We start from the raw sequence: 17,660 nt of genomic DNA on the forward strand, positions 1-17,660 counted from the left end.
AGTGTTCAAAATGAGAGTGAGCCATAGTTCCCTCACTGAGCCTCCAAACAGCTGGTTCATGTTTTGAGCCACCACAATTCCTTATAAATACAGAAACTTAGCACATATCTTCCAGGTGAATAAGCAAGAACTTTCTTTTTGGCCACTACTTTGAAGGGGCAATTTTGAAGCCTAAATTCCATATGCTGTGCATCTTTGTTAATGGAGCTTGGAGGGCTGCCAAAAGCAGTTTGTTGTCTCTGTCCTCTTTAGTGGTGAGTGGGGCTAGAAAAAAGCTACTGATATTGTGGGCCAGTAATGAGTCTGTGAAGAGTCATCCTACCACCTGCTGCATGACAGGATATTGATCCAGCTCCTGCACACGGAGTGCAGTGAATGCTGCGTGGAAACTCACACCAGAAGGGGAAAAAGGGACCTTTCGCTCCTGTCCTCCTCTTTGGACAAACCTGTTTTCTGATCCTGCATCTCCAACTGGACATCTTCTGTTTCTTTTTTTAAGAACTATTGCAGTTCAGCAATAGTTGCAAACTAGAGCAGTAAGGTTTGTATCAATCCTACTCATAGGGGAAAATAGGGAGCAGCAGAGTCATATCTCTTGGGGAGATGCACCTACTTATCCTAGAGGAAGAATGATAAAAGATGAACTTGACCGAAGATCTGAAAGTCAAAAGAAAGTCTGTGTCCTGGGGAGTGCAGTGAAGACTGTTCAGCACTTTTGACAGCTGAGAGTAAGGTGGATGAACTTGGGAGTTAGGCTAACTAGAGAGGTGCAATAGCTGTTTATGGGAATGGAAAAGCTATTTTATTTATTTTTACTACAAGTGCCAGTGCAGTGTTTCAGCAAGAACTTTAATCCTTAAAGCCTTGCAAATGAGTTTCATATAACTCAGCATTTGTAGAAGAGCTGTGAGCAGATTCAATTATTTTTTTTTCTTTCCTGTTTCTTTTCCCTTCCTCCAGCTAAATTCCAGCCTCCATCTGCCCTTCCACTGAAAGCTTAAAACCTTTTTCCTTCTGTGTGACCTTTGCCCTCCCTTTTGAGCAAGTGCAGGAGCAGGGGTCAGAAGTCTTGTCCATCTCCTCCCAGCAGCAAGAGTTCTTCCTGAGCAAGGGAAAAATCCAATGAGAAAGTCAGGATTCACATTCAAGCCAGTCCAGCATGTGTTAAAACCTTGACACTTGGATGTTATCAAAATATTATTGCCAACACTGAGCTCTTTTTTGTTCTGTACAATTTTTCTTTTCTTCTGAAAATTTAGGTGGGTACTTCTGCTCTTATTTTTGGAATCAAAGTACTAAAAGCAGAGGGTGATTTGAACACTTCCATTTTTAATAGGTCCATTAAGAAGACTGTACTGTTACTGTCAAAGTACAATTATTCACACAACTCTTACATGTCTAATCTGACATGAAGGTGCCTTAGAAAATGTAGGCTAACTTTGCACTCCAAGGAATCTGACAAGATCATGTTTCTTTTTCCAAACTGGGTGCAATTTTTTTTTCCTTTTTAGTATAAATGATTTCTTTCCTTTTCATTCTGACCTTCAAAGAGGGATGTGAAAAAAAGGGAACAGCATCTTTTGAAAACTACCTCTGAATACAAAATGATTGAAGCTGATAATTTTATATTCAATTAGATCTTATGAATGCAGTCAAACATATGAGCCATAGGCCGATGGTCAAGGTTGTACAGAATTACTAAAGAAATGTCCCTCCTCTAGTCAAAATTCTGGTTTAAGCTACGTGATAAATGAGTAGATGTTTTAACATTTTGGATATTAGATATGTGAAAAATTGGACATTCTTTGTGTTCTGTATGCGCCATCCTAACAGTTTTTACTGAGCAGGGAAGCAGGGCGGAGTAGTTCAATGTGCAAGCTGTGAGGTGTCTCCCTCTTACTCTATTTTGGGGTTTTGCTGACCTGTACTAATGCCAGACTCATACATTGGCTATGTTATTTAGATCTGTTAAGGGATAAATATGTCTCTGCTCGTAGTTACTAAATTTAAAGGGGCTTATGTATAGTAACTCTGAGGAGTTGCTCACATAAATAATACTGAGAGGTTGTTTGGCCTTGGGTAGATTTAAATGACCCATTACATCATGGTGAAGTGTTTTGTAATGAGTAGAACTGTGTTCCTGTACAAAAAAAGGTGACTATTCTTATTTGCTCTATGCTGGCCAATGTCAGTACTGCAATGTACAATGCCAAGATATGTGAGGATATACACTAAATAATTTTTATATTCTATTCTGAACGTGTGAGTGTCAAACATATCAAAACAAACACAAGGCTGAATTAGGAAAATGAGCCACATGTGCTCTTGGTTGTGTTGACTTCAAAGTCTCTGCTTGGCATCCGTAGTGAACTTGGATCCAGGACTTCATGCAAATATATATATTTTTATCAGAGAAAGAAATAAGGAAGCCAGCTGAATTGTGTCGCCCTTGCCTTCCCTGACTCTCTTGAGGTTTTGAAAAAGTAGTTTCTAAGAACGACCTGAATATTGGGAGGAACATACAATATTCAGACAAGATTGTGTGCAAATGTTTGGCCAGTAAGATTCTAGAGGTCTCCTGATGAAATCAAAGTGAAATGTGTATGTGGTGACTAGCTCTAAATACATTGATTTATGACAGGCATTGATACTTGGTGTTGTTATTGGCAAATTTTCCTCCCTATATTTTATTTCATGTGTAAAGAAGAATGTTCAAAAAGATTGTTCAAAGGACCATGACTTCTTCAAGAGTATCAGGGAAGTGGGATCCTGTCTGTATTACCTAGGTTAGCAATGTTTATGAGTGCAATTACAAAAGAGATACTATTTTCAGTTCAAAGGAACTGTATTAAAAATTTTTCAAGGTGGCTTTTTTTGTGTTAAAAATATCTAAAATCAGCACATTTCAGCTACTTGTATGCAATCTTTCAGTCAGGGTCTAGGATACCTGTATTTCCCTGTATTCTTGTGCTTCTGCCTTCAACTACTTGATTTCTTCTGCTGCATGCAAGGTGGGTAGAAGTCACAGAACATCCAGTTGTTCCCACAGTTCACTGAGCTGAGTGGAGAGATTTTATGATTTAAGAGGCCCTGGGGTCTTCAGGTAAACAGTCTTCACTGTTTAAAATATCAGTGTTTGTAAAACTCTCCTGGAGCTGTCTTCTTTAAACATGCTGTTCAAATTCCAAACTGGAGAAACAAAGAGAAATTCTAACAGATATCCCTGACAGAATTCTGTTTACTTTGCTCTAACAATGACACCATATATTTGTTTAAAGACAGAAAATATATATGTTCAAATGACGGCAGAATTGACCTAATCAGAATGTGGGTGGGAGGAATGTGAATAACCTTAATCTGTGGATGAATGTAAATTTCTGTAGTGTGGTCTCTTTAGGTTTGTTCTCAGATGTGTTCTCGTCATTGTTTACATCTCATCAGTTCCTGTTTTCTGAAAGCATTATTTTGCCTCACATGGCTGACATAAAACAAGGCTTTGAAGATGATCTACTGTAAGAGAAACAACCTTGTGTCATAGTGGAAGTGCCAAGCTGGAATTAAAAAAATCAGAGTTTTGGTTGTGGGAGCCCTGTGTGACCATTAGTCATTTTGCTGATGTCCCTCTGTATTTCACTCTGCAGCTGTCAATGGGAATAGTGATAAAGGTGATGAAAAGCTGTTGGCTAACACTGATGAAGCATATAGTATTTCCAGCATACTTTAAGATCTAAGTATTAGCAGATGCTGTGTATGAAGAAACATTTTTCCAAGAAACCAAGTTTTAAACATTTGACCGTGCTTGACACTGATATTGTCCTTGAGTCTTATGCTGTTATTTGCATGTTGAGTTCACACTGACAGCCTTTGATTTCTGCAATATAATTTCTGTAGCCATTCTAAAATCAACCATTAAAAACAGCATTTGCAGAGGAGAGGAAAAGAATCCAGCTAGGTAAATTACTTACTAAAATATATGTGCAATAGGTAGAGCTTTTAGTGCAGTCTAAGGATTTGGACAGTGCTAAAACTTATCTTCTACAAGATAAAACAATGCAGCATAATTGCAAAACCGTGGAGAGATGTATTTCTGGTGATGCTTCAGCACATTACTTGCTAGCCTTCAGATGACAATGCACTGAAGTCTCAGGCTGGGTCAGAAAGAAAGACATTGGAGTTGGCTGTGACATGTTCTGTACCTTTATCCCAGCTGGGGCTGGACTGGATCAGGTAGCTCCTGATTACAACTCCTGAAGTTGTAATCATTGAAATAAAAATCATCCTTTATGACACTGAGCTTCTTCAGTCATGGCAACTTCATTCACATGTTATCACATAAACAAAGAGTAAAACTTCTTTCAATTTATTTTTAAAGTGTCAGCTGAACCTGGCAATTGAGCCAATTCTCAAGGCATCTCGCTGTCCACTTGTCTACCCTGTGCTTTATTAGTTTCTCTATGAGGATCTTGGGGTACTGTTGAGCACCTCACTAAGGTCAGGTAAACAACAACAACTCCTCCTCTCCTCTCAACATCCATCCAGCCTGACATCTCATCCTAAAAAGGCCATCAGGATAATTAGGCATCATTTTCCCTTTACAAATCTGGGCTGACTGTTTCTGATGATGTTCTTGCCCTTCATATGTTTGGGATAGGTTTTCAGAAGATTTTGCTCTATTGACATCCCAGGGCCTGAGAGGAGGCTGAGTGCCTTCAGATCCTCCTTCATGCCTTTCTTGAAGATAGGAGTGGGATTTGATTTCTCCCAGACCTTAGGAACATCTGGTCATTGTGACTTTTCAGAGATAATCAAGAGTACCCATGCAACATCAGCTGGATCCTTCAGTACTTATGGGCATGCTTTTAAGGTTTATGAATTGTGTATATCCAGTTTGTTTAAATATCCTATATCCAGCAAGGTTAAGTCTTACAGATTGCAACCAGAATCTAAAAGATCCCAGATCCACAAGCAGGTTAAGATTCAGTAGAGTGCTAAAATGTTGGCTTTGCAAATGTAATTGCGAAATGAAGGAACATTACTATTGTGATTTAGTTTATAAAGGGATATAATGTGACCTTTAAACATCTGCTTATGAAGAGAGGGTGTTAAGCAGGACTATAGGCCAGAGCACTTTGTTCTTAAAATGACATTTTTGGAACTTTCATTACAAGGACTGGCTGTTCCTTGCTTTGTGAGAGGCTCCTACAAAACTGTACGGACATGTGGAATTCCTCTCTCCTACTGCTGCCTCTCTGGGCTGCTGTCCTTCTGCCATATGGTCAGTCAGAAGGATTATTTGCTTATAGGTTTGACAATAACAGGAAAGCTATTCAAATGGTGAAAGTTTACTACTCCTGTACAAATGTGTTTAGTCTTGGCTTAGCTTCCAACAGCTGAGGCAAGGAAGTTTATCAATCTCAATATAATTATTTACTGTCTTATAATGATGACTCTGATGGCCTAGTAGCTAATGCATTGCTGGGAAATATGCTCCTCTAACATATGTAGTCTTTATATTAAAATTCTGTGCAGGAAGGAGCATCATAAGCAGTCCTGCTGTTCCAGTCTTGTATAACAGCAGCAGCAGTCCCTCCACACCACAGTTCAGTTTTGTGAGACCACTAGACTGCAGTGCAATTGCTGCCCTGGGGCTCCTTCCTTGGCATGTTTGTGCAGTCATCTCGTGTGTCACTGCTCCCTTCCCTGCATGGCTTTTCATATGGATTGAAATGAAACGTGAAATATCTCACAGTATGGGAAGAAAATAACTCTGAATAGGGTCTAAACCTCCCGATATTGAGAGCTGAATAGCTGTGGATCTTTCCTGTGCTTTGGTAGGAGGCGACTGTGAGGAAATTTTAAGTATCAGGGAGCAGCAGTGTAACAAGTGCAAGAGATGGCAAATCATTTTTGTTCTGTGGTCACTAATAAGAGATAAAAAGGAAGCATGGAGCTGAGTACGTAAAATACTTATTTTCTGTAATAGACTGTATTAGCAGAGTTCTGTCTTTAAAATCCATAGATCCTCTCTTGGTGCTGGGAAACACGAAGATACTCTCAAAACAACATTTAAATCTTGTTCATGGCTGGTTCCTATACATAGCTTTAAAATGTGGGCTGTCTGAAAAATGTTTTGGTAGTTTTATATCCATAGCTTTGTGTGTATATATGTATATATATATATATATATAAACTACAATTTCTGGTGCATGCATGAGGCACTTTGTCTAAATATCAACTTAGGTTGGGCACACAGTACAAAATACTCCCTCGAGACACAGCCAATACTCAGTCACCAGATAAAATGGCATTTGCATGTGCTTGAGAAGGACATTTTGGTAACAAGCTCAATCTCGCCTCTGTTGGGGCCTGTCAGGACTTTCCATTGACCTCTCTGAATGCAGGATTCACAAGAACTTGCAAATCTTTAATGAGGTCAGATTCTTTGCCCCTGATGCCGGTGCACCCAGCAAGGAAAACGACTAATCCCATGAGGACCTGAGCCCATCAAAGGGAGAGAAGTAAATACAACTGAATACTTAAATCCAAAGCTTGTGTCCCCTATCTTCTATGAAGTGCAGTCTGACATTGCACTTAATCCAATCTAAGTGTGAGCTACCCTATGTCCTGATTGTGGTTTCCTGTCTCCCTTCTGCTGCATCAATTGATTAGGTGGTGAGGCAGATCAGTTTATTGTGCTGACAGAAAAGTGCTCTCTGCTGCTCTTCTGACCCTCCGGTACCACAGACTCACACTTTGCTGCCTCTGAAGAGGTGAGGATGGGGAGCAACAAGAATCTGTGAGAGTGGAAATGAGATTTGGGGCCTGCAGTCCAGAGGAATTAATGTATAGCTAAGGGTGATTGTATGAGTAAAACCTGCCAAATCAAACTCTAACTGGCCTATTCAGGTACCAAAAACATACTCAAACTTTTAGTGACTGAGCAGAGTGAAGGAGCTAAGGCAGCTAGAATCATGTCAGTGAAAACACTCTGAATGTTGTGGTAGCAGATGTGTTTTGTCCCTTGTCCCTGTGTGTTTAAGGAGTAATGCAGCCCCCATTTCTAGTTGCATCAGGCTGAGCCAAGCCTGTGTATGTGCCGTTTTCTTCAAAAAAAGTTTAGACACTGTTCTGACTAATCTTCTAAAAGCTGTTCCATCCTCTCAAAATCTTTTCACTGACCTTTGTTACTTAAATTTCAGATAGAGGAAGAATTATAGCAGTTCATATTGATGTAGTTTGGTTGGAAAAGGTGGAAAGAATAGTTCAAGGTACATTTAGGCTTTTTTTATTATTATTTTAGATGATCCCAACTTTCCAATCACTGGAGTACCTCTGCATTTACTGTCTCCTGAGCCTTCTAAGCTGAAAAAAAAAAAGCAGCCAGGGAAGAAAGGAGTCTGGGGAGTTTAACTGAAGTGTGTTCATTGGCAGAAAACACCTGGTCTGCTCAACGTGTAGGGGAGGTGGATGTGGTCTGTAATTATAACTCACAAGGTAATGGTCAGGTCCATCTCCAGGCTGGTGTAATCTTGCAGCTCTGGGAGTCACATCTGCTGAGAGCTGATGAGTAAAATCATCTTGTAAAAAGCAAATTATTTAACCTGAAGTTACCTAAATAACTCAGTCTTACTGGACAGTTCAAAGTATAAATTCTTTCCACTCCTGAATTTTCTGAAATCCTGGGGAACGTGAAACATTAAAATTTAAGTTACCCCTTGTCCAGATCTAAACTCTGTGTTACTCCTGAGTTTAACCCTTCAAAGGGCCGTGCAATGGGAGTCTTGAAATATTCTCCTAAACTGCAATGCATGTAAATACTACTAAGCCTGTTCTGATGCTAGGGCAGAGGGCAGAGCTGGCTTTGGGAAATTCAGAGCAGGTCTCTACATTTTCTGTCAGTTCAGATGGATAGGTTTTCTTTTTTTTTTTTTTTTGCTAAATTTACTGATTTTTTCTAAAACTCTCCTGAAATTTTCCAATTTTGTCCTTTAGGATATAACATCCTGTAGGCCTTTTTTTTTTTTTTTTTTTTTCTTTTTTCCCCTGATGGGTGTAGGATCAGAATTCTTCAGCGTGTCATGTTGCAACTGTATATCCCTGAACAAAGCCACAGGGCTGCAAGGAGGTTGGCTCTCCTTGTGATCTGTGCTGCTGCTTTTTGGGGCAGACTTGGTCAATGGGAATTCAACAATCTTGGTAACAGGCTCCAAAATCAAATGAACTCGTGCAAGGCAAATTTACAGTGTGCCTTTTCTCCTTAAGAAAAAAAAAATAAATCTCACTGGCAAACAATCTGAAAGGACCCAACATCTCAATAAGACACGGTCCCTCCCCTCTGCTCCCGTCCTGAAAGGGCTCATTGTTCCCAGGTTTCAAGGTGGGCTCATTGACTTTCATGTTACCATGGAACCAGCGTGTCTTTCTGCCTGGATTATATTTGCTGGTAATGTCCACAGCTTTTTCCAGCAAATTAACACAGGTGATTTGTGAGTGGACTTGGTTGGACTAAAGGCCGGTAAAGAACCTGTTTGATTAACCAGATGAAGAAATAAAAGGTGTAAAAATAAAGTTCTGAGGTAGCCTTGGTTGAAAGAGAGAGGGCAGCTAACCAGAAATGCTGTTAACTCCGAGTTTCTGAACGCTGTTAACACCTGTCAGGGTGCAGGTGCATTTGGGACTTGGTGGAATAGTGATTTTTCATCAGTACTGTGTTAGACATATTTTCTGTTGGTTCTGAGAGAGTCCTTGATTTGCTGAGTGTGCTCTCATCTCACTGAATCTCAGGGTGCTCAGCACTTTGTAGGGCAGGTCCCTGGTGGGCCCAGTGCCAATGAGAACAGTTCCTTACTCTGCCTGGCATTTCCTTGTGAGTGATAGCAGTTGGAAATATCTGAGTCTGTTATTTTAAGAACATCTGTTGTTTCGTGTCACAAACCATGGTGTTTTTCAACAGGACCCAGTGTAAAAGTTAGAGTCCAGTTTACCAATTAAGGAAAAAATGGAGTAGTCTTTTCTTAATACAGTAAAATTTGAACTAAATAGCATGCAAGTGAAAGTACAATAAGACAGGCTGTACAAAAACACACAGGAGAAATGAAATACCCAGTATAGAGGAGAATTGTTTGTTCTTCCATTAGACTTTTTACTTATATTTGCCATGTTATTATTATGCATGTGGCCAAAAAAATAAAAAGAAACTGCTTAAGTTGGCAAAGTCCTTGAAACAAGTTGTTTGAAATAGCGTGGGTGTTTTTTTCTCAGGAGGGACAGCTGTGCATAGCTAGCATGTTGCACAATGAGACCGTAAATTTTAGCACTAATCTTCTTTTCATGAATTGTTGGGTTTGCTCTTCTGGGTGATAATGTTCAAGGTTGGATATTAAATTACTAAGAATTTTGTAGTAGTGTGTTTTCTACATTGCTTGCACAGCAGTTTTTAATCTGGCTATGTGCTGTATGCATAGGGTAGGTCATCCTTTATCACACCTTGCCTGACAGCTAAGGAATAAATGAACCCAAAGCAGAATTTTGGACACTTGGAAAGCTTCAAATGAGTTATTTGATGGTATGGTTTCAGCTGTGCCCATTCTGAGCAGAAATTCCTTTTTTTAAATTATTTTTTTTAATATAACTGACTTTGATTATAGTGGCAGCTGGTTTTTAAATGGAAAGCTTTACCCTCTGAGTCCTCCATGTCTGAGCAATTGAAACTGCACAATAGTGGAGTCATTCCTGAGGGACTGCTTGAGAGGATTTATACAAACAGGTCATAAGATGTTGATTTCAGTGAAATGTTGTGATTTTTATCTCCACTGTATTGGTTTCTCTGTTTAGGTGCCATCTGTCCATCATTATCTCTAGAGGGTTTCAGGGAAGAGAGAGCAAGGTGATGCCTTAGGCAGAATGAATGTACTCTTACAGGACGACTTTATTATTTTATAAACTAGCTTCTGTAAACGTACTTGTTTGGACTTCCAGAATTAAATAACTGCTTAGCCTTGTCCATTTTTAATGTTAATTGGTTAAGGCTTCATTTTAGCTAGTTTTACTTCCTGAGTTGCTTTTTGTCATCTCCCAAATGAGAAGTCCAGGCAGTATGGCTTTAGTTTGGACAGTGGTAAAAGGGGATTAGAGGGTTAAAAATTTTAACAAGTCACCATTTCAAACAGTTGCTATCAAGGACACACATACCTATTGATAAAGATCTATAACTTTGGCATCAAAGAGTTCTGAAGATTACATAAAGTAGGCATTTCTGTTCTAAATTGCATCAGACTCCACAATCTAATTCTGTAGATAGTTTTAGTCTTTCTGATGACAGATTTTCCTTTGCATGGTTTAATAAAGACTGAAAAAAATATTTCTTCAAATTTCTTGTCAGGTTCTGTTATAAGCTGGGCATCCAAAGGCTGATGTTGCATATGCTCACTCTATGCCTTTTCCTATCTGTAAAACAGTCTGAAAACAAAAGCCTTTTTTCTGTCCTCCAACAAATAAAATAATAACTGAAAACAAAAAATGTAAAAAAGTTTTACTTACATAGAGGGAAAAAAGAAAATTAAAATATTAAATTAATGTTGGCATTATTTTCGGCTTGAGGAGTTGTGATAATGATGTCTCCAAAGACACGTTTTCAGTTTTTTTAGCTGTTGCTAAGAATAGTTTCCTTTTGTCTCAGTTTTTCCTTCCCTTATCCAGTACTAACTAACTGAGACATTTGGTTCTGTTTTTTAATATATCATTCTAAAGTTCATACTCTGCTTAGTAGCCTAGAAACACACGTAAAAATAAAATAAGATATTTGTCAATAAAATTATACATTTATTCTGGCAGTTCTATGCTTTGTCCTTTTTTGGTTTCCTGGGAGAAATGTTTGCAGCACACTTTGTCTCAGATTTAATCAGTACCTATTCCTCAGCAAACATACCCTTATCCTGTCAAAATACTGCATCAAGCTATACCTCCTCTGATCTGTTTAATCTAGATAAATGTTATAAAGGCTTTTTGTCTTTTCCCACTCTAGACAGGTGAGATTATCCCTAATGGAGATTGTGCATTTTGTCTTGGCAAAATTCTGGGAGATCCACAGTTGATGAATAGACATCCGCTCTGCTCAGAAGTGTTACTTGAAATTAAATAGGCCTAACAGTAAATTAAATACATGGCTCCATAATGGAACTACTTAAATTTCCTTTGACATCTTAGAGTGGTTTACCTCAGTTTATATTTTCTCTCTTCTCCTTTATCACTCTCACTAGGAGGAGAGGTTATCATGAGAAGCCAGGGTCTTCTCCAACATTTGGAACACAACCTTTTTTGGTTTCTAGAGTTGCTGTCTAATTTACACATGGCTGAAACATGTAGTGAGTGTGCAGTTTGGTCCATAGTGAGTGTGCAGTGTGCTCTATATGAGTGTATAATGTGCTCTCCAGAGAGTGTGCCCTGTGCTCTGTGTCAGTGTGCCCTGTGCTCTGTGTCAGTGTGCCCTGTGCCCTGCAGTGTGCCCTGTGCCCTGTGCTCTGTGTGAGTGTGCCCTGTGCCCTGCAGTGTGCCCTGTGCCCTGCAGTGTGCCCTGTGCTCTGTGTGAGTGTGCCCTGTGCCCTGCAGTGTGCCCTGTGCTCTGTGTCAGTGTGCCCTGTGCCCTGCAGTGTGCCCTGTGCCCTGCAGTGTGCCCTGTGCTCTGTGAGTGTGCCCTGTGCCCTGTGTGAGTGTGCCCTGTGCCCTGCAGTGTGCCCTGTGCTCTGTGTCAGTGTGCCCTGTGCCCTGCAGTGTGCCCTGTGCCCTGCAGTGTGCCCTGTGCTCTGTGAGTGTGCCCTGTGCCCTGTGTGAGTGTGCCCTGTGCTCTGTGTCAGTGTGCCCTGTGCCCTGCAGTGTGCCCTGTGCCCTGTGTGAGTGTGCCCTGTGCTCTGTGTGAGTGTGCCCTGTGCTCTGTGTGTGTGCCCTGTGCCCTGTGTGTGTGCCCTGTGCCCTGTGTGAGTGTGCCCTGTGCCCTGCAGTGTGCCCTGTGCCCTGCAGTGTGCACTGTGCCCTGTGTGAGTGTGCCCTGTGCTCTGTGTGTGTGCCCTGTGCCCTGTGAGTGTGCCCTGTGCTCTGTGTGAGTGTGCCCTGTGCTCTGTGTGAGTGTGCCCTGTGCTCTGTGAGTGTGCCCTGTGCTCTGTGTGTGTGCCCTGTGCTCTGTGTCAGTGTGCCCTGTGCCCTGTGTGTGTGCCCTGTGCCCTGCAGTGTGCCCTGTGCCCTGTGTGAGTGTGCCCTGTGCTCTGTGTGAGTGTGCCCTGTGCCCTGCAGTGTGCACTGTGCCCTGTGTGAGTGTGCCCTGTGCTCTGTGTGAGTGTGCCCTGTGCCCTGTGTGAGTGTGCCCTGTGCCCTGCAGTGTGCCCTGTGCCCTGCAGTGTGCCCTGTGCCCTGCAGTGTGCCCTGTGCTCTGTGTGAGTGTGCCCTGTGCCCTGCAGTGTGCCCTGTGCCCTGCAGTGTGCCCTGTGCTCTGTGTCAGTGTGCCCTGTGCTCTGTGTGAGTGTGCCCTGTGCCCTGCAGTGTGCCCTGTGCCCTGCAGTGAGTGTGCCCTGTGCTCTGTGAGTGTGCCCTGTGCCCTGCAGTGTGCCCTGTGCCCTGCAGTGTGCCCTGTGCTCTGTGTCAGTGTGCCCTGTGCCCTGCAGTGTGCCCTGTGCTCTGTGTGAGTGTGCCCTGTGCCCTGCAGTGAGTGTGCCCTGTGCCCTGCAGTGTGCCCTGTGCCCTGCAGTGTGCAGTGTGCTTGCTGGGCTGCCAGCAGGGGAATCTCTAAGCAAAGCAGCTGTGCCCTGCAGGGAAGGGCTGGGCTGGCTGAATCACTACCAGGGGCTGTTTTACCATGAAAGGACAGGTTGGTTGCTCGAAAGCCTCAGTGAAATGAGAAGAGCGGCGCAGAAAATCGGTGTGAGCCAAGAGCTGTAATAGCAAATACAACATCCTCTTGTGCACGTTATGTGCTGTGTGTAAGTGTGATGAGAATGGGATTATTCTGTGGCAATAAAGTTGCAGGTTGATTTTACATCTTGGATAAACCAGAACCATCAGAGTCCTGAGTGATCATCTAAAACTGTAGTGCTGTGTTTGTTGTGCACACGTGCCCAGCCGAGTTCAGAGATAGATCCAGGAACCTCTTCCCCGGGCTGTGCCATTGCTGCTCTACAGCAGAAGTACAGAAAAGCACACTTCCATTGTTTCTTTGTGAATTTTTCTTGGTCCTCTCTTTGAATTTCCAGGGCCTGGGATGAGCTCCCCTCAGAGCTGTGGTGTGAATGTGAGAGTGGGATTCCTGAGAATGTGCGGGACCTGCATCTCTTAAAGCAGCCCAGACATTCTCAGCTGGATAATAGGGAGCAAGCAGACCTGGCTGGAGGTGTTTTCAGAGGTTGGGCAGAATTTGGAAAGGGCTTTATTTCTGTTATCCAAACCTCTTGAATTCCCAGCCTTATGTCCTTGTTATTCTTCTCTGCCTGATCTGAAGCTATTCTGGCTTTTCCTTGCACCCTTCACCCCCACCATTTGTATCTGCATTTTGGGATGTTACTTGCTTTTGTTCGCTTCCAACTGATGGACAGATGTTTTATTTGTGGGTTTGAAAAAGCAACTTTCATTGGGAATACTGCTGGGGGTAAAGCTTGAAAGGCCCCAAAGAATCTCTTGATGTATATGAATGCTGGGAAATAAGTTTTTTCTATAGAAATCCTGCCTGGTCTCTGCCTGCTTTTTTTTTTTTTTTTTTTTTTTTTTTTTTTTTTTTTTTTTTCCCTGTCAGCAGCCAGAGCCTGCAGGCTTTTGGGTTCACGTGCTGCTGAAACCCAAGCTCCTGGGCCTTGCTGCAGAACGTGAAAGGTGTGCCCAGATCTCTCTCTACTGTTAAAACCATCCATTTTATTTTCTCTTGAAAAGACTAATTTTTCAGGTTTTCTTTTTTCCTAACCTTTGTTCCTCATGGAATGAGAAAAATGCATGAAATGTAGTATTTCCAGTAGATAAAATTTTTGCCCTCCCTGTCTCTTCCCAGAGATAGTTTGTTTGAAAAATACTTTGCAGGACCACCACTGTGTTTGTAGAGAATGTTAAGATAAATGTGTTTATAGATAAGCTGTGTTTAGAAACATATGGTTATTTTCATCAGTGTGATAGGAGGGCTCATCAAAGTCACTTCACTCTTTACAGCTCTAGCTACAAAAGGGAATTACCTTAGTAAATCCATGCTTAGTCATGTTAGCCTACTTGTATGATGATATAGTGTCTCAAATGCATACTCTTGGCTTTTTAACATAATTTACTTTTTTGATTTTCCACCTATTGCTTACTCTTTGTAATTCTGATATTTTAGAGTGTTGGAAAATTCTTAATTGCCGACTGATTTATTCTCTGTTAGGGACTAAATGGGAAGCCTTTGGACTTCAAAGGGCATTTAGACTGCATTTGCTGCTTGGATGGGCCTTTTATGCAACTTTTCTTTTGCAGAGTTGTAGGGCTACAGACAAACAACATGTCTGAATCCTACTCTTATTGCTTTTAATTTGTTTGCTTTGTTGAAGGTGAACACAGATATACATACAATTTTAAGGATGTACTGTATGTCTGTTTCACTATTTTTCATTTTAACATAGAGGAACTGATTTATCACTGACACTTGTGCTAGCACAAGATGTTTGTAAATGGTTCTGATATCCTGGTGGTATTCGGCATTTCTCATAAAGGACAAATGATCAATCAGGAGAGCAAAGTTGTTACCAGCCAAGAGTAGACAGTTGTATGCTCCTGGAACATGTTGTGACTTGATAAGTCCCACTCCCTGAAGATTGAAATAGTACACTAGAAATAGCATAGAGGATAGAAGAACAGCTCCAAAGATGTTTCCATTAAAAAAAACTCACAGTTTTTTGTTAATTATGTTTACTACTATGGTGCCCAAAAATTAGTTAACAACAAGGACCCATTGTGCAAGGACCAACTCAAACACAGTAGCCGAGATCTTCTTCCCCTAAAGGAGAGCAATTTCTCTGCGATTCTACTCTTTGAAGTATTTTGTGGGTGGAGCACAAAGTGCCTCCCTGGTTTCTTTTGTGATTTAATTAACCAAGAACACGCTATGTGCATGGTACTTTCCAGAGCCGATGTAGTAAATCTTTCCTAGAGGGCCTAAAACACAGTGGGATGTCTCACTGTGCTATTTGCAGTGGCTTTACTCTGTTCTTGCTTCAGTCAATGACAAAACCTCCAGGGAAATCAGTGAGGATGCATCCACATACAAGCCAGCTCTTATTTTCAGGATCAGAAAATGCAAGGGAATAGAATGACTGCAGAGATAAAGGTTAGAGAGTTAATCGTGTTGGCACTATAGCAGATAGTGCTCTGACAGTTCCAGGAGATGATTGCATATGTTTTTATTTAGATACTCTATAATTATATAGACTTTCAGCTGTTTGGGCCTTTTGGCCCTTCTGTAATGTGTGGTGAAGATTGTCTGTTTAAAAACTAGAATGAAAGCTTAGGTGAGAGCAAATGAGTTGCTGAGTCTGTCCCACCCCAAAAGGAAGGAGTGACCTTGATGTAGATACTGTAAGTGACCTGGAAAAGATGGGTAAACTTTGTACCTGTGGGCTATAATACCTTGCTAACTTCTGCTGCTCATGAGAGTGGTTCTTGACAGATTCCACCCTGTCTGCAGCTGACATGTGCCACTGATTTTGGAAATTTCATTTAGATTAAGTATATTAATAATCTGGAGGAACACATACTGTATCTGTAACCATTAGTTTGGGATACAGGTGTTGGTTTTGTGTAAAATGGAGATGCCCAGCCCATCTGTGTATAAATTCCATTATTAATGACAAGCTCCAGCAGTAATAATCTCTTACTACAGGAACATTTTCAAAAACCAAGTAAGTTTTATGGGAACTTATACACACTTGCTTTTGTGCCAGATTGTCCTTTCCCTTGACTAGTCAGTGTAGGACAAGGCAATGTTCTGTCCCTGACAGTCACCCCTGTTGTTGATTTATATAATCTTTTATCATGAGTATGCTCTTTTTGCAGTGTACTTTACACACTCCAATTTTGTGTGGCACCATTACTTAGAATCCATTCTTTACTAAAATTTTCCAATTTATTTGCTCATTTCCACCACTGTTTCTTTAGTTTCCTCATGATAAAGATGAAGCTTTTAACATTTTGGGACGCCTCTTATGGCATCACAGCTGTCAGGTCTCTTTACTCTCTTTGGCTCCAGTGCAGAACAAGCTGAAGTCAATGGGAAGATTTGAGTGCCACTGCTTCTGCATGAATCAACTGTGCATAAATGCATGGTAGAGGTACACCAGAAGCATGAGAGGAAAATTGTCCTTACAATGACTCTCTGTTTTGAACACCTTTTAATAATAGTTTCTCACTTGTATCAATACTTTTCAACTAGAGTGGAGTTTTTATGCATCGAAATCATGGTAGTCATTCTTATGTAAGCCTGAAATAGCTCAGTTAAAATCAGGATGTATGTTAGTCAGTTAATACTAAATCTAAGGGTATGTATTTGTGTAACAGTGCTGCTATTTTGTTTCTTGTTTTCAGGATCTTGGTCTGCTTCCATGCAATGAAATGAAAATGGTTTCATTAATTCCTCTTATAATAGTGGAGCTTATCACTATAACTAATAACCTTATTTTTTTAAATTCTTTATTTTTTAAGAGCATATTCATCAATCTGAAATGTAGAGCAGTAGAAAAAAAATCTCTTCCCTGAATACATGCACTGAACAATTATGACAGGCTCATGTTTACATGATCAGGTTACCATCTGTAAATGTTTGAATGACCCTGCATTCATATATTTGAATGGGAAAATGTATAACCATTCCAGAAGAGAACACTGTTGTCTAGAATCTTATATTCTAGCAGCCTTTAGAGTCGTGTACACAAGTATTATGCACATGGCTGTTTGTGATTTAAATAGTCATGGAGTGTCTGATGTCAGCTACTTCCCCTAAATGAAATACTCAGGGTATGTACACCTGGTTTGGAGCCAACTGGCTTTGCTTTGCTTCCTTTCCAAATGCCTTCATTCACAAGGGAGCAAAGTGACTCCTCGTGCTGTGAAAGAGAAACCTAGAAGTTCATGGTGACCACAGTTTTACACAAAACAGGGACACGCTTTCAGTTTGTGAAAAGTCTGCAAAGTGGTTTCATAGGATTTCTTTTTATACTCGATGCCTCTTAGAATTGCTTGAAGGTTGTTATGACTATTTTACAGCAAGAGATAAAACTCCTTTCTGGATAGGGAAGTATGGGAGATTGGATTTAAGGTCAGATATTTAAGCAGATATTTTGTCAATATCTGTTAATTGTAGAACCAAAGGTGTTTAATTTAGCAAAACAGCATAAACATCAACATGTATAGAGGTTTTTATTTACCTTCAACAGAACACTGATCAAGTGATGTCAGATTAGTTACTTTCTTTTGAGAAGCTGATTCATAGAAGCTCAAAAGGTGAGAAGCTTGCATGAATTATCTTTCATTTTTCACGTTCCTCACTGTCAGGAAATTTTAAAGGCTTTAAAAATATTTCCTGTGAATGCTTTTAGTAAGGAAATGTTTGGCTCCAGTCTGAACTTGTTTTGGCATTTAGTTTGATCACCTTGATATGAGAAGCTTAA

The 17,660-nt window shown here is 40.8% G+C and overlaps 1 protein-coding gene across 1 annotated transcript in view; it reads left to right on the forward strand.

Annotated features, from left to right (window-relative positions):
* The window catches only part of COL4A6 (collagen type IV alpha 6 chain), a 101,837-nt gene that overhangs the window by 15,580 nt on the left and 68,597 nt on the right, over positions 1 to 17,660 (forward strand). The window lies entirely within an intron of this gene.

Source organism: Sylvia atricapilla, chromosome 21, assembly GCF_009819655.1.
Source record: "Sylvia atricapilla isolate bSylAtr1 chromosome 21, bSylAtr1.pri, whole genome shotgun sequence".
NCBI lineage: Eukaryota > Metazoa > Chordata > Aves > Passeriformes > Sylviidae > Sylvia > Sylvia atricapilla.